Source organism: Pleurodeles waltl, chromosome 7 (assembly GCF_031143425.1).
Source record: "Pleurodeles waltl isolate 20211129_DDA chromosome 7, aPleWal1.hap1.20221129, whole genome shotgun sequence".
Classification (NCBI taxonomy): domain Eukaryota; kingdom Metazoa; phylum Chordata; class Amphibia; order Caudata; family Salamandridae; genus Pleurodeles; species Pleurodeles waltl.
Window position 1 is genome coordinate 179,571,867 of NC_090446.1, and position 21,761 is coordinate 179,593,627.

At 48.2% G+C, this 21,761-nt stretch overlaps 1 protein-coding gene across 1 annotated transcript in view; it reads right to left on the reverse strand.

The window, feature by feature from the left end:
* PLTP (phospholipid transfer protein) overlaps positions 1-21,531 on the reverse strand; it is a 160,746-nt gene extending 139,215 nt beyond the window's left edge. The window contains exon 1 of the mRNA XM_069243516.1: positions 20,733-21,531. The gene's annotated coding sequence lies outside the window, so the exon portion shown is untranslated. The remainder of the gene's footprint in view (positions 1-20,732) is intronic.
* Between the last annotated feature and the right edge of the window lie 230 nt (positions 21,532-21,761).

Sequence of the window (21,761 nt, forward strand, 5' to 3'; positions counted from 1 at the left end):
TCTTTGGGTCGGAAAAACGCGACTCCAGTTTTACACCCGCTAGCCCTATTAGGAGTTTCCCGCGGGGCCAGCGGGCAACTCACCACAACATTAATGCCGGCTTGTAATGTTGCGGTGGTCGGGTGTGACAGCACCCATCGTGCTTTTCACTGCCCGTAATTTGGGCAATGAAAAGCGCAACAGGGCTATCCATGAGGGCCCCTGAACTGTCCATGCCAAGTGCATGAGCAGTGTAGAGGCCCCATGGGGCCCCTGCCGCCCTGACTCCACCAGCCTTTGCATGGGACCGCCATGCAAAAGCTGGTAGAGACGGGAGTCGTAAACACCAGGGAAGCGCTGCTTGCAGCGCTGCCCTGACGATTAAGACCGCTGTCACCACCAGGCTGTCGACTGGCAGCAACCTGGCGGTGCCGGCGGTGGTACAGTGGCAGCTCCGCCAGGGTCATAATGTGGAGGGCGGACAGCTGCTTTGGCGGCGGTCCGATCGTCCCAGGACCACCAGACTCCTAATGAGCGCCTGAGTCTGGTAGATCTATGAGGCATAAACCCATTCTGGCTTGGGTGGATCACGTCCAGGATAACATCCATCAGGTGTTAGCTAAAGCCTTGGTCAAAATGTTGGTGCCTATATTGAGGAGGGAAATAGGTCTATAAGAGTCCCATCTATTCAGAGGGTCCCCTCATGCAGTGGGGCCACAATTTCAGCGGACAGCCTCCTCATGACATCCACTGGGAATCATTTGGAGCTAGTGCTTCCCAGTCTGAAGCTGTGAGAGCGTGGTTCGTATCTTTCCCTGCATCAAGTCCTTTCTAGGTCTAGCGCCCTCTGGTGCTCCAGTGTACTATGGCAGCAATCCCTGACAAAGTCCTGATGATCTGAACCCTGGATAGGCAGCTTCTCTGAATAGAAACCCCATAGCTATTCTGCCATGACCATCACTATTCCTTCACTACCTGTCACCCTCACCCCTATGGGGTTCATCATCTTGCTAATGTGTGATCTATCTATGTCCTCAGCTGCCAGCCATGTCAGAAGGGTGCCCATCTTGTGTCCTGCTTCCAATATCTTTCCTTGCCTGGCTATGCACACCTGTAACACCTCGCTGGTCACCCACGCTCGATACTCCTTCCTTCCGAACCAACTTCTAAGTGAGCTCTTCTGCTGGGGTTTAGGCATGCGTATCATCCAGGAGTCTGAGGTCCCTTCTTGCTATAAAGCAATCCCACTCCCTCTGTCTTTTTATCCTCAACTTTCCCGAAATTATCTCATCCCTTATCATAATGTTATAAGCCTCCCACTGCGTATTCCACTGATTCAGTATTTCCTGATAAATATAATCCTGCGACGCTAGTCAACCCTGAAACCTTAAAGGGGTTAGTGAGGCACAATGCTGCCATTGCCACTCACCTGACACCCTCAAGCGTGGGGTGGCCAATTTAATCTCCAACGGGTTTGATCAAAAATTCCTTGTGCCTTATAGTCTGCCCCCCCTAAAGCTGATAAGGATCAAACTAGGTGTGAAAAAATGGTCTGTTTGTGAATTTGTGCCCACCAAGAAGGTCATCGCCTGTGGGACATCAGCTATAATACATCCGAGGGTAGGAAGCATATCTGTTTGGAGCCCAGGGGGATGTACACATTAATATATGCCAATGTTTCACCATCCCAATCCCCCAGGACCACTACATCCTGGCCAAGGACATCTGTCTGTATCTTCGTCACCTGCAGTGGTAGGGATTTCTTCACCAATATACCCACACTTCTTGATGCTACAGTGAATCTTGCATGGCCTATCACCTTATATTTCCCCCACCCTAAAGCTGGTGCGTTATTCTCCCTCAAGTGTGTCTCCTGCAGAAATACCACACCTGTCAAGTATCGGACAAATTCCTTTGTCACCAACCCTCATTTAATTTTGTGGTGCAGGACATTAATATTCCAAGTCAACAATTTAAGTGTATGTGCACTCGTTCCCAACTGATGCATATCTTGTACTGCCCTTGTGCCACCCCTCTTCAATCTAGGTGACACCCCATTCCGGATCCCCAAAACAAATCAAACTGTTGAAGCGTGTCCCACCTCCCAGCCCACCCTACTTACCGTACATGCTGTCTTACAACTGGTCACTCTCCCCAATTCATTGAACGTTGATCGCCCCATCGGTACAAAACAGATATTTACCCTCATCTAGGCCCAATGTCCTGGACAGAAGTGCAGACGAGGTGGAGTCCAAGAGTGTAGGAGGCTGGCCTGGTTTGTAGTGGGTACCAAAAGTACTTACACCTTATACCAGGTCCAGTTATCCCTTATTAGTGAAATGTAGTCAGTGTCTAGAAGCCAGGCTGGGTAGAGGTAGCTGTAGGCAGAGCCACCAAGGCTGAACTAGGAGACAAGCAAAGCTCTTGCAATACCACTGTGGTAACACAGTACTCACACATGTGAAAGACAATACTCAGTGTTACAAAAATAAAAGTGCTTTATTTTAGTCACACAATGCCAAAAATACTTAACAGACTATACTCCCTTAGGAGGTAAGTAAATTACAAATATATACACTAGTAACCAAAAACAGGTAAGTACACAGTAGGGAAACAGTGCAAATTGTGAAATCACAATAGGTTGCAATGGGCCTAGGGGGAACACAAACCATATACTAAAACAGTGGATACAATGTTGCAGAAGTCATCTTAGCTTCTTTGTGGCAGTTCTGTAGAGTTCCTGGAGCAGTCAGTGGTTGATCCGTCGGTAGAAGGTGAAGTAAAGGATGCAGAAGATTCCTGCTGGAGTCTTGCAATCAGAATCTGAGAAACAACCAGAGGAGAGACCCTAAAAAGCCCTGAGAGGGAGATTGATCACCTTGCCAGGTAAGCACCTATCAGGAGGGGACTCTGACGTCACCTGCTGGCACTGACCACTCAGATGCCCAACCAACTTGGAATCCAAGATGGCAAAACCCAGGGACACTCTGGAGGAGCTCTGGGCACCACCCCTGGTGTGGTGATGGACAGGGGAGTGGTCACTCCCCTTTCCTTTGTCCAGTGTCGCACCAGAGCAGGGACTGGGTGTCCCTGAACTGGTGTAGACTGGATTTTGCAAGGAGGGCACCATCTGTGCCTTTCAAAGCATTTCCAGAGGCTCTGGGAGGATACCCCTCCCATGCCTGTAACATCCATTTCCATTGTGAAAGGGTGTAACACCCCTCTCTTAAACGAAATGCATTGTTCTGCCTTCCTGGGATTGAGCTGCTCAAGCCCCAGTAGGGCAGAAGCCTGTCTGTGAGGTGGCAGAAGCTGGGCCTGCAGTGAAAATCTCAGAAGGCTGGTATGACAGTACTGGGGGTCCACTGTGGAGCCCCCAGAGTGCATGGAATTGTGTAACCAATACTGGAATCAGTATTGGCGTACAATTCCCAGTTGTTAGACACCTTACATGGTCATATTCGGAGTTACCATTGTGAAGCTGTGCATAGGTATTGACCTATGTATAGTGCACACTTAAAATGGCGTCCCCGTACTCACAAAGTCTGGGAAAATGGTCCTGGACCACGTGGGGGCACCTCTGCTAGTTCAGGGGTGCCCTCACACACAGGTACTTTGCACCCAGCCTTCAGGGTCTGAAGGCCAGACATAATGGTGACTTATAAGTGACCTGGTGCAGTGAAAATGGTTGTGAAAAAGAGCATGCACTATTTCACACAGGTTGCAATTGCAGTCCTGTAGAAGCCTTTGTATGGGCTCCTTATGGGTGGCAAAAGAAATGCTGCAGCCCATAAAGATCCACGGGAACCCCAATGTCCTGGGTACCTAGGTACCATATACTAGGGACTTATAATGGGGGTCCAGTATGCCAATTTGGAGTGACGTACTGGGTTACCAGTATGTAAGGACAAATTTGGAACCAGAGAGAGCATAAGCACTGGGGTCCTGGTTAGCAGCATGCCAGTGACACAGTAGAGCATACTGACGAAAACAGTGAAACATACTGACAAGTAGGCCACAAACCAGTGACGCAGTCAAAACACACTGACAAACAGGCCAAAAATAGGGGTAACCATACTAGAAAGAGGCTACTTTTTCACAATGAGGAATGTGTTTAATCTGCCTCAGCTCCAACCCGTCAGTTTGAAGCCTTTTAGTCTAAAGGGTGGGGGGAAAAAGTCAACATCTGCTCCAGTCCCTGCAGCCATCAAGAGCCCAGTAGCATCTCAAATAATTTCCCCCAAAGTAATTGATGTCACCACTAGCAGGGGAGCACCCTTTCCCCATCCTCCACCTCCAAGTGCTCCTCACCAGAATTATCTGTGCTGTCTCGAAGCACATCCCACCTAGTGCCAGTCTTCCAGCTCTAGGAGGGCCCCAGGGGTGTCCACTTCAGAGGCCTACATTGCTGCTTGTATTCCTGCCACTCTGATGCCGATGGTGCTCCCTGCATTTCCCAGGGGAGCAAGTACCCCTGCTGCTCCAGCCACTCCCATGTCTCCACTAGAGTAGAAAAGAGTACATCTCACCATCCAGAGTAATGCAGAGCCTGGCAGGGAAAAGCAGAGCATATTTTATGTTCAAGCTCTTTAGATGCCTCTTGACTGCCATGAACGTTTCCTGTTGCCGCTGCACAAGCATAGTGTAGTCCGGGTAGATATTAAAAGTGGCTCCCTCCAGCTGCCAGAGCCCTCTTCTTTTAGAGTACTGATTCCCTATCAAGATAGTTAAGGAGTCTTGCCACCACAGCCCTAAGAGTGGCCCCTGGAATCAGCTACTTGCCCAGAACCCTATGAGCCCGCTCCACTGTGAACTATTTAGAGACTTCCCATCCAGGACCTTCGTAGCAAGCCAGAAACAATTCAAGAAACAGTTCAAGCAATGGGCCTTCCGCCCTGTCAGTGTGGCCCACCATCCTAATGTTATACCACCACGAGCAGCCTCCCACATAATTGACCTTCCCCCACAGCACAACCAGTTCTTTTTCCAAATGCTTTATGCGGGTTTCATGCTCCAGCACCATCGGTTGGGTTTGGGCTAGGGTTGATTATGTGTGCACCACACTGTTTACCAGATTCCTGTGGTCTTCCCTAAGTAAGTTCACATCATGGGCCACAGTTTCAATTTTCTGTTTGATGACTCTTAGTGTCCTTTATGGCTGCCTGGATAGTCACTGTATGGGATTCCAACCCATTATCCACCATCGACAATGGCTGCGAGGCAGGTGCTCTTGTGGCACTCCGCGTATCCTCCACTTTTGGCTGCTGGACTGTTTTTTTGCGCACTGTACCTGCCGCCCTGGTGCTCAAACACTGTTCATATAGTTCAATGCCCTCTGTAGGGCAATAAGGAGAGTAAAGGAAGGGGGTGGGGAAAAACCCTAATGCACTCCCAGCCTGGGCTGTCAATGGCTCTCTGGGCCTGGTGTTTCAAGGCAGCCTCTGGCAGGCACTACAGTCTTAAATCAGGTTGGTGACAGTATGTCCCTTCCCCAGCTGGCATGCTCGAACCACAGGCACCCCTATCATCCTTGCTCTGGCAACCCTGTCCCCACACTGGCCTCCGCAGTCCTGTCATGAGCCAAAAGCTTCCCCAGTGGGAGCGGCATGTGATAAGCCCACCCCCCACACATGCTGTCCAAACTCCCCCGGGGTCCTTTTGCAGCCTGTCTGCAGCCCATTCAGCAAATGTATGAGGGGAGAGGAGGGAGCTTCAGAGCAACCATCATAGGCAGAACAAAGGCCCCCCAATCTTTTTCAGTAGGCCTGGGACTTACTGGCTCCTTACCGGCTTATCTCACCGCTGCAGCACCCTGCTCACTTCAGCCTCCAGCTTCATCTTGCCACAGCTGCGTTCAGCCCAGTCAGGGCCCACAAGCTCCTCCAGTGGGAGCAGTGTGTGAGACACCCCCGTGGCTGCCCCAGGGGAGGTGTGTAACTCAGGGCGGGGGGCTACTCTTCCCCCCCCCCGCTCAAGTGAACCCTGGTGTTCACACTGACCAGTTGTACGTCCACATCCCCTCGAGTACCTGTGCATGAGGAAAGGAGTTGTCAGGGCGAACCTCAGAGGGCACTTCAAAGGCCCCCAAAATCCTTCATTCGGGTGGGGACCACTCTGGCTCTCTCTCATGGTGTAGGAAAGTGCCACCTTTGGCATGGTTCCCCCCACTTTTTGCCTAGTGTTGATGCCAACTTTGATTGAAAGTGTGCTGGAATCCTGCGAACCAAGCCCCAACACCAGTATTCTCTCCCAAAATCTGTACCATTGCTTCCACAATTGGCACACCCGGCACACAATTAAGTCCTATGTAAACGGTACCCATGGTACCAAGGGCCCTGTGACCAGGGATGATCCCCAGGGGCTGCAGCATGTATTATGCCACCCTAGGGGACCCATCACCAAGCACAGGTACACTGCCCTTGCAGCTTGTGTGTGCTAGTGGGGAGAAAAAGGCAAAGTTGACATGGCACACCGCTCAGGGTGCCATGCCCACAAACCACTGCCTGTGACCTAGGTAAGACACCTCTCTTACAGGCCTTACAGCCCTCATGCAGGGTGCACTATACCATAAGTGAGGACAATGCACACAGAAGGCCTCTTAGAGATGCCCCCTGTATGTTAGCCAAACTACAACTGTGTGCCAGCCTGCCACTTTCAGACAAGTTTTTGACCACATGGGGTGAGAGCCTTTGTGATGTCATTGGTCAGAAACAAAACCTGTCCTGGGTGGAGGTGCTTCACACCTCCCCCTGCAGGAAATGTAACACCTGGCGGTAAGCCTCAAAGGCTCAAGCCTCGGGTTACAGTGCCCCAGGGCATTCCAGCTAGTGGAGTTGCCTGCCCTCCGGACAAAGCGTCACTTTTGGCGGCAAGTCCAGCGGAAAAATTGGGGAAAACATCGAGGAGTGACCATCCCAGCCAGGACTACCCCTAAGGTAGTCCAGAGCTGAGGTGACCCCCTCCCTGCAGAGTCCTCCATCTTGGTTTGGAGGACATGGACAAATAGGATTAAGTTTGTGCCTCCCTCCCCAGAGGGAGTGGGCACAAGGAGGGCGTAGCCACCCTCAGGGACAGTAGCAATTGGCTACTGCCCTCTGACCCCTAAACTTTTCCTAAATCTAGGATTTAAGGGCCTTCCTGAACCCAGCTCAGCAGATTCCTTTTGGCCTGACAAGAAGAAGAAGAAGAAGGACTACATAGATGAAACCTCCAGCAGAGAAAAAGGAAGAAGATAATTGATTTGGCCCCAGCACTACCAGCCGGTGTCCTGCTTCAAAGAACCTGCTAAAGAATAGCAACACATTCAGTGGGACCAGCGACCTCTGCAAAGCTCTAGAGGACTGCCCTGAACCCAAATGACCAAGAACTCCTGTGGACAGTGGTCCTGTCCAAGAGGAAACCAGAAACTAAGGACTCCACCCGGACTCTGAATGCGTGAGTCCCAACCACTCTGCACCCGACGCCCACGGCTCGTGTCCAGGTGGCCCAGCCAGCTAGAGAGGATCCCCAGGTGATTCTGAGCAAGTGCCCACCATGGATTGACCTCTCCACAATGACGCCTGCAGAGAGAATCCTGAAGACCCTCCTGACTGCAAAGTTCCAGACTACGATATCCGATGCCTAAAGACACACTGCACCCGCAGCCACCAGGCCTTGGAGAACCCGACCTCCAGTGCAGCAACGTTCAGCAGGCCGCCCTCCGCCCTGTCCAGCCTGTGATTTGCGAGAGACTATACAATTTTGGAGGCAGCTGTGGGGTCTACGACTTAGCATTTGCTGGACTCCTCAGCCAATACCTGATCACACGACTAAATTCCAAAATTGCATTTAGAAAACAGATTTTTGAATTTGGCATATTTTTCTAAATTTTTAAAGTCCTGCTAGGGCCTTGGTTAAGTCCCCTTATCATCTCTTTTTAGATTTAAAAGTTATTTTAAATTTAGGATTTAGTTACTAGAAGTAGTTTTTAGTTTCTAAAAAGTAATCCCAACGTTTAATAACAAAATGAGCAGCTCAGAGGAAATGGTTGTGGAACTCAACCTCACCCCTTACCTGCATCTAGGGATGGCAGAGTTAAGGTCCCTCTGTAAGCTGAAAAAGGACAGAACAGTTTCCAACCCTACGAAGGGCAAGCTCCAGGACCTCTTGGCAGAGTATACAAGGGACCACCCTGCTGAAGAGGAAGACCTCTACTCAGGGAAGATGTTAGAGGTGAGGAAGATGACCTCCCCACTCCTCATCTAACTAAGGAGAACAGGGCCCCAAGGCCCTCGTCTCCAAGGATAGTACTCATAGGAACTGGATCTTCCACAGGGGATTCCAACTCCTCTGGGAACATTGAGGGCAGCCTCAATGAAGAGGGCCTCCTTTTAGCAAGGATGACCAAAAGATTAGCTTTAGAGCCACAGCTCCAAGCTTTAGAAAGGGAGAGAGCAGAAATTGGCTTAGCACCCATTAATGGTGGCAGCAATATAAATAGGGTCAAAGAGAATACTGATATCCTAAAAATCCCAAAAGGGAGTGTCTCAAAATATGAAGAGGATGATGGTATCACCAAGTGGTTCACAGCCTTTGAGAGGGCCTGTACAACCAAAAAGTTAAACCGATGTCACTGGGGAGCTCTCCTTTGGGAACTGTTCACTGGTAAGTGTAGGGTCAGACTCCTCACACTCAACGGTAAAGATGGTGAATCCTATGACCACGTGAAGGCTACCCTGATTGAGGGCATTGGATTCATCACTGAGGAGTATAGAATTAGGTTTGGGTGGCTCACAAAACCTTGAGCCAGTCCTGGGTTGACTTTGTAGACTACTCAGTGAAAACACTAGATGATTGGATAACTGGCAGTGGAGTGCATGACTGCGATGGGCTTTATAATTTGTTTATGAAGGAACACCTGTTAAGTAACTGCTTCAATGACAAGTTGCATCAACATCTGGTAGACCTAGGTCCAATTTCTCCCCAATGATTGGTGACCAAGACTTCCACAGGGGGGTGGGGGCCAAAAGAAAGTGGTCACAAAGCCACTCAGGGGAAAGGTGTTGAGACACCTAAGGACAAAAACAAAGTCTACACAAGGGCCCCAAAAAATGGCTCAGGAGGGTGGGCCCGAGCCTCTTCACAGTCTACAAATGGGTATAAGGGTAAAAACTTTGATCTCTAGAAGGCCTGGTGTCACACTTGTAAATAGCATGGACACCAAACTGGAGACATGGCCTGTCCCAAGTAAACCCCCACTAGCACTACTCCAATTAGTTTTGGAACAGCCAGTCTCCAGGTGGGATCAACAGTGTGCCCAGAGCAAATCAGGGATCACACTGAAGCTACTCTAGTCTTTGAGGGTGGGGTGAAAATAGCCACACTAGTTGCCAGGCTGCCTAACATCCAAAATTCAGGCAGCAGCTCTTAATCAATGGGACAAAAGTAGAAGCCCTGAGGGATACAGGTGCCAGTGTCACCATGGTGACAGAGAAACTGGCTTCCCCAGGACAGTATTTGGCTGGACAAACATATCTAGTTACCAATGCTGGCAATGTGACTAAAGTCCATCCCATGGCTATAGTGACTTTAAAATGGGGAGCGATTACTGGCCTGAAAAAGGTAGTGGTCTCTTCTGCAATCCCAGTGGAATGCTTGCTAGGGAATGATCTTGAGTCCTCAGCTTTGGCTGAGGTAGGGCTCAAAACCCATGCAGCCATGCTCAGAATCCCTAAACTGGTGTGTGTGAAAACTAGAGCACAGAGCAGAGCACAAGGTTAAAATAAAGTGTTGGAGCCTGGAATAATGGCCCAACCTTCCAAGAGAAAATGTAAGAGGACTGGAGGACCAGCCTCTAAACAGCACAAGAAACAAGACCTCTCTTCTCAGTAAGATGTCTTATCATCTGATCGAATTGAGCCCATGGAGCTAGAGTCTTATCAGGTTGAGATCCTGGGCCCAGGGGGACCCTCAAGGGAACAGCTGTGCCAGGGACAAAAAACTTGTCCCACTCTTGAAGGCCTGAGGCACAAAGCTGCTGCACATGAGAAGGGAGATGTCAGTGGCTCCCACAGGGTCTATTGGGAAGATGGACTCCTTTTCAATGTGGCCAGACACCAAGCCTGGTGCCACCAGGAGAGTGGTAGTGCCTTGGAAGTTTAGGGAGTGTTTTCTAACTTTGGCCCATGACATACCCTTAGCTGGGCATTTGGGACAGACCAAAACATGGAGCAGACTTGTCAACCACTTGTATTGGCCCAACATGTCCCAAAACCTGAAGGAGCTTTGCAGCTCCTGTGTCACCAGTCAAGCCAGTGGCAAGACAGGTGGCCACCCAAAGGACCCTCTCATTCGACTCCCTGATGTGGGGGTTCCCTTTGAAAGGGTTGGTGTGGACATTGTGAGTCCACTTGAACCACCCACAGCCTCAGGAAACTAATACTACTGTTAGTAGTGGATCATGCTAGCAGGTACCATGACGCAATTCCCTTTAGGTCTACTACAGCTCCTGCAGTAGCCAAGGTCCTGATTGGTATTTTTACCGGAATGGGTTTTCCTAAGGAGGTGGTTTCTGACAGAGGTACAAACTTCATGTCAGCTTACCTGAAACACATGTGGAATGAGTGTGGGGTGACTTGCAAATTCACCACACCATACAACCACAAACCAATGGACTTGTTGAGAGGTTCAACAAGACATTGAAGGGCATGATTATGGGGCTCCCTGAAACACTCAAAAGGAGTTGGGATGTCCTCCTACCATGCCTGTTATTTGCCTACAGATAGGTACTACAGAAAGGAGTAGGGTTTACCCCCTTGAGCTTCTGTTTGGCCATCCTGTAAGGGGATCACTGGCACTTGTTAGAGAAAGCTGGGAGAGACCTCTCCATGAGCCTAAACAAGATGTGGTGGACTATGTGCTTGGCCTCTGCTCTACGATTGCCGAGTTCATGGAAAAGGCATCCAAAAACCTTGAGGCCAGCCAGCAACTCCAGAAGTTGTGGTATGACCAAAAGGCTGCACTGGTAGAATTCCAGCCAGGGCAGCAAGTTTGGTGTCTGGAGCCTGTGGCTCCCAGAGCACCTCAGGACAGATGGTGTGGCCCTTACCGAATCCTAGAAAAGAAGGGTGAGGTCACCTACTTGTTGGACCTGGGCACTAGCAGGGCACCCAAGACAGTGATCCGTATTAATGACCTGAAACTCTACAATGATAGGGCGGACATAACCACGCTGATGGTTATTGATGAGGATCAGGAAGCAGAGAGTGAACCTCTCCCTGACCTCCTCTCAACTGACCCTAAAAATGGGTCAGTAGGTGGAGTTGTCTATTCAGACACCCTCTCTGCCCAACAGCAAGCTGACTGCAGGTAAGTCCTACAGCAGTGTGCTGAGCTATTCTCTTTGGCCCCTGGCCAAACACACCTGTGTACCCATGATGTGGACACAGGAGACAGTTTACCTGTCAAAAACAAAATGTATAGCCAATTTGACCAAGTCAAGGAGAGCATCAAAGTGGAAGTCCACAGGATGCTGGAGTTAGGGTTAATAGAGCACTCTGACAGTCCCTAGGCTAACCCTGCTGTCTCAGTCCCCAAACCTCTTACAAAAGATAGCAAGAGAGAAATGAGTTTCTGTGTGGACTACAGAGGGCTCAACTCTGTCACCAAGACAGATGCATACCCTATACCCAGAGCAGATGAATTGATTGATAAGTTAGGTGCAGCCAAATTTGTAAGTACCTTTGACTTAACTGCAGAATACTGGCAAATTAGGATGGCACCTGGAGCAAAAGAAAAGACCGCATTCTCTAAACCTTATTGGCATTATCAGTTCACTGCTATGCCCTTTGGCTTAAAGAATGCCCCTGCTACCTTCCAAAGGTTGGTGAACCAAGTCCTTGCTGGCTTGAAGTCCTTTAGTGGAGCATATCTAGATGATATTGCTGTGTTTAGCTCCAGCTGGCAGGATCACCATCTAAGTGCCAAATAGGGCAGGGCACACTTGTATACTTGGGCCACCTTGTAGGTGGAGGCCAAGTACAACCTTCACAACCCAAGATCCAGACAATTCTGGACTGGGAAGCTTCAAAAACCCAGACTTAAGTCAGGGCATTCCTTGGTTTGACTGGTTATGACAGGAGGTTTGAGAAGGGGTATGGATCCATTGTGACTCCCCTCACTGAACTGACCTCAAAGAAGATGCCAAAGAAGGTAAACTGGACCATTGACTGCCGAAAGGCCTGTGACACCCTGAAAGATGCAATGTGCTTAGCACCAGTTCTTAAAGCTCCAGATTATTCGAGGCAGTTCATTGTGTAGACAGATGCCTCTGAACATGGGATAGGAGCAGTCCTGTCCCAAACCAATGGTGATGGCCTTGACTAGCCTTTTGCTTTCATTAGCAGGAGGTTACTCCAAAGGGAGCAGCATTGGAGTGCCATTGAAGGAGGTGTTTGCTGTGGTTTGGTACCTGAAAAAGCTGGGACCATAATTGTTTGGTACTCACTTTATTGTTTAAACTGGCCACAGACCTCTCAGATTGCTAATGCAAATGAAAGGTGAGAACCCTAAACTTTTGAGGGGGTCCATATTCCTACAGGGAATGGACGTTTTAGTGGAATACAGACCTGGGACTGACCATGCCAATGCAGATAGCCTTTCCAGGTTCTCCACTTAGATAATGAAGACTCTCTTGGAAAGGTCAGTCTCATCCTATTTCATTTGATAGTGCCACTGTTGGCATTGGTACGCCCACTTTCTGCCTAGTGGTGATGCCAACTTTGATTGAAAGTGTGCTGGGATCTTGCTAACCAGGCCCCAGCACCAGTGTTCTTTCCCAAAATCTGTACCTTTGCTTCCACAGTTGGCACACAGTTAAGTCCCTTGTAAAAGGTACCCATGGTACCAAGAACCCTGTGATCAGAGAAAGTCCCCAAGGGCTGCCGCATATATTATGCCACCCTAGTTCCCCTCACCAAGCAAATAAACACTTCCCTTGCAGCTTGTGTTCGCTAGTGTGGTGAAAAAGGCAAAGTCGACATGGCACCCCTCTCAGGGTGCCATGCCCACAATCCACTGCCTGTGACAAGGTAAGACACCCCTCTAGCAGGCCTTACAGCTCTATGGCAGGGTGCACTATACCACAGGTGAGGGCATAGCTGCATGAGCAATATGCCCCTACAGTGTCCAAGTCAATTTTTAGATATTCTAAGTACAGTGTAGCCATATTGAGTATATGGTCTCGGAGTGTGTCATCACGAACTCCACAGCTCCATAATGGCTTCACTGAATACTGGGAAGTTGGATATCAAACTTCTCAGCACAATAATCCCCCACTGATGGCAGTGTGGGATTTATTGAAAAATGCACACAGAAGGCCTCTGAGAGATGCCCCCTGTATGTTAGCCAAACTGCTTGTGTAGGACTACCAGTCTGTGCCAGCCTGCCACTTTCAGACAAGTTTCTGACCACAAGGGGTGAGAGACTTTGTGCTCTTGGTGGTCAGAAACAAAGCCTGTCCTGGGTGGATGTAAGGCTCAAGCCTCGGATTACAGTGCCCCAGTGCACTCCAGCTAGTGGAGTTGCCCCCCCAACAAAGCCCTACTTTTGGCAGCAAGTCCAGCGGGGAAAACAGGGAGGAGTGACCACCCCAGCCAGTACCATCCATAGGGTGCCCAGAGCAGAGGTGACTCCCTCCCTGCGGAAATCTCCATCTTGGTTTGGAGGACAGGGATCAATAGTATTAGATCTCTGCCCCCCTAGCCAGGGGGAGTGGGCACAAGGAGGGTGTAGCCACCCTCAGGGACAGTAGCCATTGGCTATTGTCCTCTGACCCCTAAAACGTCCCTAAACCTAGGATTTAAGGGCCTCCCTGAACCCAGCTCACGAGATTCCTGGTGTCCTGACAAGAAGATGAAGGACTGCATAGCTGAAAAGAAGGAATACGACAATTGCTTTGGCCCCAGCCCTACCGGCCTGTCTCCTGCTTCAAAGAACCTGCAAAAGAACAGCAATGCATCCAGTGAGACCAGCGACCTCTGCCAAGCTCCAGAGGACTGCCCTGCACCCAAAAGGACCAAAAAGTCCTGTGAACAGTGGTCCTTTCCTGGAAGAAACCAACAACTAAAGACTCCAACCTCACTCCGAATGCGTGAGTCCAAATCATTCTGCACCCGATGCCCACAGCCCCTGTTCAGATGGCCCAACCAGCTAGAAGGGATCCCCTGGCAAATCTGAGCAAATGCCCACCCTGGGTTGACCTCTCCACTCCTGCACGACAACGTCTGCAGAGGGAATCCCAAGGACCCCCCTGACCGCGAAGCTCCAGACTAAGCTATCCGATGTCTAAAGACACACTGCATCCACAGCCCCCAGCACTACACTTTGACCTCTGCCCCCAGCCAGCCCCGTGTTGCTGGTGGTGGGTGTTTGGGGTTAACTCGAACCCCAACCTGTGGACACCCTAATCCCTGGAGATTGGAACTGTAAGTGTTGTACTTACCTGCAAATCGATCTAATTTTTCTTCCCCCCAGGAGCTGCTTCTGAGCATTGCAGTGTCAAATTTTATAACAGATTATTGCCAATATTTCATAAAATGTCTAACTTATCGATTTCAAACAAAGTACTGTTGATACATGTGTGAAATATGAAACTACTAAAGTACTTACCTGCAACTTAAATCTTGTGGTTCTAGAAATTAATTAAGAAAAGTTATCTTTGCTATATAAAACCATTGGTCTTGAGTTAATTCATTGAGTGTGTGCTTCTTCTATTGTCTTTGTGTGTACAACAAATGCTTTGCACTACCCTCTGATAAACCTAACTGCTCTACTGCACTACTACAAAAGAGAGCATTAGTATTATCTACTTTAGCCTCTGTTAAGCCTCTGGGGAAACCCTGGACTCTGTGCACACTATGTCTCATTTTAATATAATATATACAGAGCCAGCTTCTTACACATGGCCTCCTTCGCTCCAGTGGCGCCCGGCTCACTCTAAACGTGGCACCATCTTGCAGCAGGCAGATCTCCACGGGGCCACCTCAACAGAGGTTACCGCCTTTTCCCAAGTCTGTTATTCCCGATCGGAGCCCAGGTCTCTCTCTGCTGGTCACAGAGCCTGGGGGTAACAGGAGTAATGGCCCCAGTAGGACCTCGGGCATAGGAGCTCAGAGGTTACAGCGCTGTCTCCATGCATCCCAGACCACACCTCTGTAGTACTATATTATGCTCTTATGTGCCTTTGTGAATTGGCCCCAAAACATTTAAAATAAAACTAAAATTTGAAATTCTAGGAATAATCAAACAGTTAATACAATTAGTAAGGACTGTGCACTCTTTGCACTTTTACTAATAGGGAGCTGGACACTTTGGGCCAGATTCAAAAGAGCGTGAAAGAGTATGTGAGAAGAGTCCTTCTGTAGTACTATTTCACGTACTCTTAAATGCATTAGTGACAGGGCTCTTACTTGTCAAGATGTACAACTGAAGATGATATTGAATAAATATAATAAAATTGTTAATGGAAATTAAGCGATTTAAAAGAGAAATCCTTATTCCAGCGCCTTACTGCTCATCCAGTATCACTACCAATGTGAACTGCAAGAAACTTGTGAAATGGCACAGTAAAGTTTTGTAAGCAGGCTGTACCATTTATCAGGTTACCAGTGCTTAATTTGTGCTTGTTGATTCCGGTGCGGAGCATCGGCACTTATTTTTGAGGGTTGGCCCTTATTTTTCTGCCTCAAGCATTTACTGCGAGCAAAAGACACATATGGAAAGACTGGCGAAGAGAAAAATGAAAAAGTACCACAAAGGGAGAAAGCAGCAAGAGTGAGTTTAAGGTGTAGGGAGTTTCCATAAATGGATTAAAGAGGCCCAAGATGGCTTCAGGATTATGCTGCTTCAGTATTCTGTGCTCTCACATTTAATTGCAGCAGCCGCTTGTTTCAGAGGAGAGCTTTCGGCACTGGCACTTTTTTATTTACAAATTAAGCGATGCAGGTTACTGAATGTTCAGTGAGCACTTGCTGTTAAGGTTGAAAGGTCTCACACAGACTTTATGGGAAGGTCCTGATAAGAATTCATTTTTACATTCACCCATATCACAGTCTGAAGAAAACAATAATATTGTTTCTGGTGGAGGGGCACGACATTCATGACCAAGCCACATAAGCCAAGATGGATGAAGCATTGAATGAACAGTGTGTGGTCAGTAATGTTGAATGCAGGGGGGAGACACAAATTAATGTATCAACACATCACCATCCACCTTCATTCATGGACTGAGGGACGAGTAGCTCCCTGCTCGTATCCCTCCAAAAATCAGTCAGATAGGATTCAAAGGAATTTAAAAAAATAAGTGTCAGGGCCTTCGTCAGGAGGCCACTGCAGCTTCCATCACTATTGCCCCTGCCAGCTCCAAGCATGACACTCACATGTGTGGCAATTGAGTCTATTCCAGGCCCTCAAGGCTATAAGATGGCTTGAGCTGCATGTAATCATTTGTAATGCATGTTGAATTAATAAACAACTTGTTGTGCTATCTCTAGATTAGACAAACATCACCACCGTGTGGCGGCTATCATAAGTGCAGTCATAGTGTTGACTATCAAGTGCAGGTGTCAAGCACCAGAAACCACCGGATCAAATAAAGTACTTAAAATGAGCCGGATCTCCAGGACCCAAAGAAGGCTTCTTCATCATGAGGGAAACCACATCTGATTTCAAGGTGTTAAGGACAATGCTGTGGCTATGGAGCCACTAAGCATGCACCAGATTCAGAAAAGAATATGCCAGCTTGCCACCTCCACCAAAGACACCTGAACCGTTTCTCTAATATTTCACCTTCACTGGGTGCAATATTTGAGTTCAACCCCAAATCCTGACACCACTGTTCACCACCTTCGCAGGTCATTCTCCGTGATCAGTGCCATCACTTGTGTAGCAAGGGTGTCATGAGACCTGGTGGAGGCAAGAAGTTTGGCCACCATATCCGTTGGTTGGGAAGTATACAACCATGATTAAGGTTCTGAGGGCCCGCAACACTCCTGGGCCCCGGTGCCACTGCACCTTGTGCACTTAAGGAAATATCCAGATGTCCTCACAGGCCAATACGCAGCTGTGACAAAAAAGTTTCTATTGGCTCATTAAGAGGCCTTCCAAGAGAAACTTAACTAAGCATTCCTTAAACAAAGAACCAGCTTTCACAATACTCCCTGAGATAGATGAAAAAACATCAGAACAAAGTGTACCCAGGCTGAATACAATAAGTAAAATACTTAATAACCCTTCTCTGCCGAGATGCCACTGAAATGAAACGCCGATTCTTGGACTTCGCACAGGCCTGTTCCCAGAGCCCTCCTCGACTCCCCCGCCCCCTCCCCTCAGCAGTCCAGCAGCGTACTTCACAAGATGGGGCATGCCTGTGGATTAGCAAAGTTGGCGCTCTGACTTTAGAGAACTACAGTCCTGCTTTTGGGGGGCGGGGCGCAACGCTCTGCAAGTCCACACCCGAGAGACTCTGAATTTGAGCTTCCATGGGCTGACAAAAGGAGAGGTCATACATACTGAACTACCGCTCCAAAATATGCAATCCCCTTTAAAATAGATGGCATCCATACCCCTATTATAAAACAAATCCGAATTGGTTTATAAAGCAGTACAGCTATACGTAAGATAGAAATTACACGCATGTGGTTGGTGGCGGGTAGGAGTGTAGAAAGCCCTGCCTTGGCTTACTTAATAACATAATACCCTCTCCTCTCCCCTGACAGCAGTCCCTTGGGGAGTTCAGTGTAAAGGAAGCCCCCTGTGCAGTTACTGGCCTTGCCTGCATTAACAAGGGCAAGGCCAAAGATGGGTCACAGCATGGGACCCTTTCGATATGTTGATAGCAGCCAGGGCTTAATTTGTAAATAAAAACGTGCGGGTGACCAAAGCTCACCTCCGAAACACGCGGCTGCTGCATTTAAATGTGCGAATACGGAATACTGAGACAGAGTAATCCTGAAGCCATCTCGGGCCTCTTTAATCCATGTACAGCCACGTCCTGTCCCTTCCGCTCACTCTTGCAGTTTTTTCGCTTTCTGCCTTTATGACGCCCTCTCGTTTTTCTCTTCCCCCCACCTTTCCCATATGTGCATTTTGTTCAGTAAATGCTTGAGGCAGAAAAATAAGTGCCGGCCCTCAAAAATAAATGCCGGTGCCCCGCACCGGAACCCACCGGCTCATCTTAAGCACTGATAGCAGCACACGCATTAATGGCTATTTATGAGCCCCTGGTAGCCTAAATGGAAGCCCTATTCACAATGTCTCATCAAACACCAGAGAGCACCCCTTGCTATCCGCTTACCTCCAATGTGAGGTGGGCTCATGTTCCATCCAAACAGCTAGCCTCCTTTCCCTTAGAAAAGGTCCGTCCCCTTTCCCCTTATTACAAGAATTCCCCACGCCCCTTTCATGTGCCTGCACCTGCCGGGCAGTATCAGCTCCCCTTGGGTATTTCACCAAAATACCAACCGCAAAATATAATGGGATCAAAATATCTAGGACAAAAATATTTTGAAGGAAAGTATAAAGAGGTAAAGTATAGGATAAGTATCACATCTACGTACCTTGGCACATCACCTCAGACACTGACGGAATTGTAGCCGATCTCAACGAGGCAAGATGGCTTCCAAAATCGACCTAAATTCAGGCTATCACCAATTGATGCTGGAATAAACGCGCGTGTGTGTGTGTAGTTAAGATAGTAAATCTATACATATACATCCACTTACCTTCATGATAGTCTGCCCTTGATATTTTAGCCCCGCGATATTTTTGTTCTCGATATTCTGGTATAAAACCTCTCCATGATCGGTAGTTCTAGGTACTCTTTATACAGCCCCTGCTTGTTCTCCAAAAGCTTTCTGCCTTCTATGAACAGCCTTCCAGTAACTAACCTTAGGTCATTTCCGTCTAAGCATACCCCTCATTTTGTATCTCCTTGGAAAGTGAATGGGGGAGCCTTTGGAGGGTGATACTAAGTGCTTAATTTGTAAATAAACAACTACCAGGGCCCAAGGTTTTGCTCAGGAGGCCACTGCAGGTTTCACTACCGACTGGAATTACAATCACTGCCACATGCCAGTGCAAATGCTCCATACTAAACATCCCAATAAAAAAAATGTTCAGATTAGAAAATGACAGACCACTCAAAACAGTAAAAATGGCCTAAACGCTCCAGAATTATTTTTTAAATGCGCATTTAATTGTTAAGGTGATTTGCTTCATACAGAATTAAAAATCCAGCGCCACCATGTGGTGGACTGCCATAAGTGTCGGTGTTAGCAATTAAGTGTGTGCTGAGCACCAGAAAACACCGACACAAATTAAGCACTGGTGATAGATAGCATTTAAACCAATGGAGAGGAAAAAATATGTTGGACGGCTGAAGAGGGCTTTCATAGCGGGTGATGCTACTGAAGTTTATAGAAAGCATTTTATTTTGTCTGGAGGGTGAGGCTGAGATTGGGGTTGATGACATCCTCAAAATGAGGGTCAGTTGATAGGCTGTAAAATGGCTTACGGTCCTAATAGTCCCACCTGCAGTGAATAACACTTTTTCTCCTCTTCTTGGCCACATGGCAGTGACCCCACTTCCTCTCTGACACACTTTTTCCCTAAATCTCTGATACCAGCCATCTAGTAACAGTCCCCTCCCACTTACATCTTCCCACCCCTTCTGCTTCCTTTCCTATCACTAAACCCCATGCATTCTTTGACAGCATCCTTCCTGCTGCCCTTAATAAATGCTGTGGAACCTCTTGACCACTCTAACCAACAAAACCTTCAAATGTCATCCCCTTGTGCTTATTGTGTGTAGTAGTCGCTGGTGATGGGCACTAATTTTTGGGGACCAGGACTTCTTTTTCATCATTACATTTTGAACCAAAGCAATAGAGAGCAAGAAGGAAAGGGGAGAAAGAAAGAGGGAGAGAAAGGAAAATGACGACAGTGGGAGGAATCTGGATTACATGAAAAAGAACCTGCGAGATGAAGAGACAGGGACTGGATCACATGAAGTAAGCTCTGGAAGCACTAACTTAAGGTCTCTGCCACAGTTTTGGACTGAGTAGTGTCTTAATTAGTTGAGCTGGATCAGCAGTATTTTACTACCTTCCACTGTGGTAAATGGTTGTTGGGTGTGGAACTTTAAAGGCATGTGCTGCTTTTGGCGGGAAATGCAGCAGCATTTGTTAGTATCTCTAAAGTGATTAGAGCACATCCGCACACAACATAATATTATAACACCAACTAAAATAACTACATAAATAAATCTAACAGGGTGCAAGAAAAGCAAATGCAACACAACACAACAAACCACCACAAAAAATTAACACAAAAGCACCAAAAACACAACATGTACGTTCACAAAAAATAAACATAATATACATGCATATAAGTTAGCGCCACACTCCACAAATGTACTTCCATAATGTGGTGGTAAAAGGGGTTTCGCACCAAAGACTGACTAGTTCTCACGAGGACATCAGTAAGTCAAAAATGTTCTGTGATCTGGCCCCAGAAGTGAAGGGTGGTGGAAGAATGAGGTGAGGGGTGAAATCAAAACTAGGCGGTGCTGTTACTTGGCAACTGCACTCGCAGAGCTAGGGATGCGCCTAGCAACAACTTTGGGTCCATTCTCTTTTGTTTTTTACAAGTTACACTTTGTCACTCGCACACAATGTCAAAACTCCCTCTTACTCCTTGGAGTAACAATGCACACTCACCTCACTAGAATGACAAAACGGTAAAGGGGCCGCTCGTAGGAGTCTCAGTCCCTTCTGAGCTCACACAATGCCGCCTTTCTTGCCGCTGCTGCCAGCCCTCTCCTGGTCTCCCCGCTCCCTTGGGATGGAATGTGCTCAGAGAGCTGAGGTTACTGCTGGCCAAGTTTCTCTCCAGGCCCCGAAGAGCAGAGCGGTTCGCAAACTTTATACACAGCTCCGGTGGCTGCCCCTCCTCTCGTGGCCAGCCCCGGGGAGGCGTGCAGGGGTGACGGGTTGTGTCAAGCCATGTCCCTGCCTGCTTTCGGTGCGAAGGGCAGAGTAACATGCGTGGTCGTTCGACATCCATCTGCTCTCGACACCACCCCCAACATTTATTACAATGTTCCAGTATTTTTGGACTTCACGAGATTTGGCATTCTGCTTTTTGCTTATTGGTGCGGTCAAGACCAGAACCTAGGATGCTTTGATCATATTCTCTCCTCTTTGATAGCGCTAACTTTGTTACTGGAGCTGGGCTTCCCCTTAAATTGCGTAAACCAGTCAGTTGCAGTGAGTCCTGCGGTAAAGATATGCAAGAAAAATAACAGATGTATTGTCTGTCCAGCTCGCCTGATTTAAAAGTGGGGGCACTGCTGATTTTCTGTTGTATTTCTGCACCTCCACCAGCTGTAACCTTGGAAACAAACTTAGAGCTGGTCCGGGGCTGGCACTCGGGATCAGACATGCGGGCGTCGTGATTCGTGAATCCCCGCTTTAGCAGCTAAAGCTCCGGGGAGGCGCTGTTCTTGATGGACCTTTTCTGCCTGCAGGCCAAAGGCTCATAAATAACGTGAGAGGGTGGGTGGTTGGTTGACTGAGTGAGTGAAAAGACTGTCGGATAGGTGTGTGAGTGAAAGGGTGGATAGGCGATTAGAAGGGTTGATGGCTGGGTGAATGGATGAGTGAAAAGTTGGATGTAAGGATGGCGGAGTGAAATAATAAATGGATGAGTGAAAGGGAGGGTGGATAGATGAATGGAAGGGTGAATTC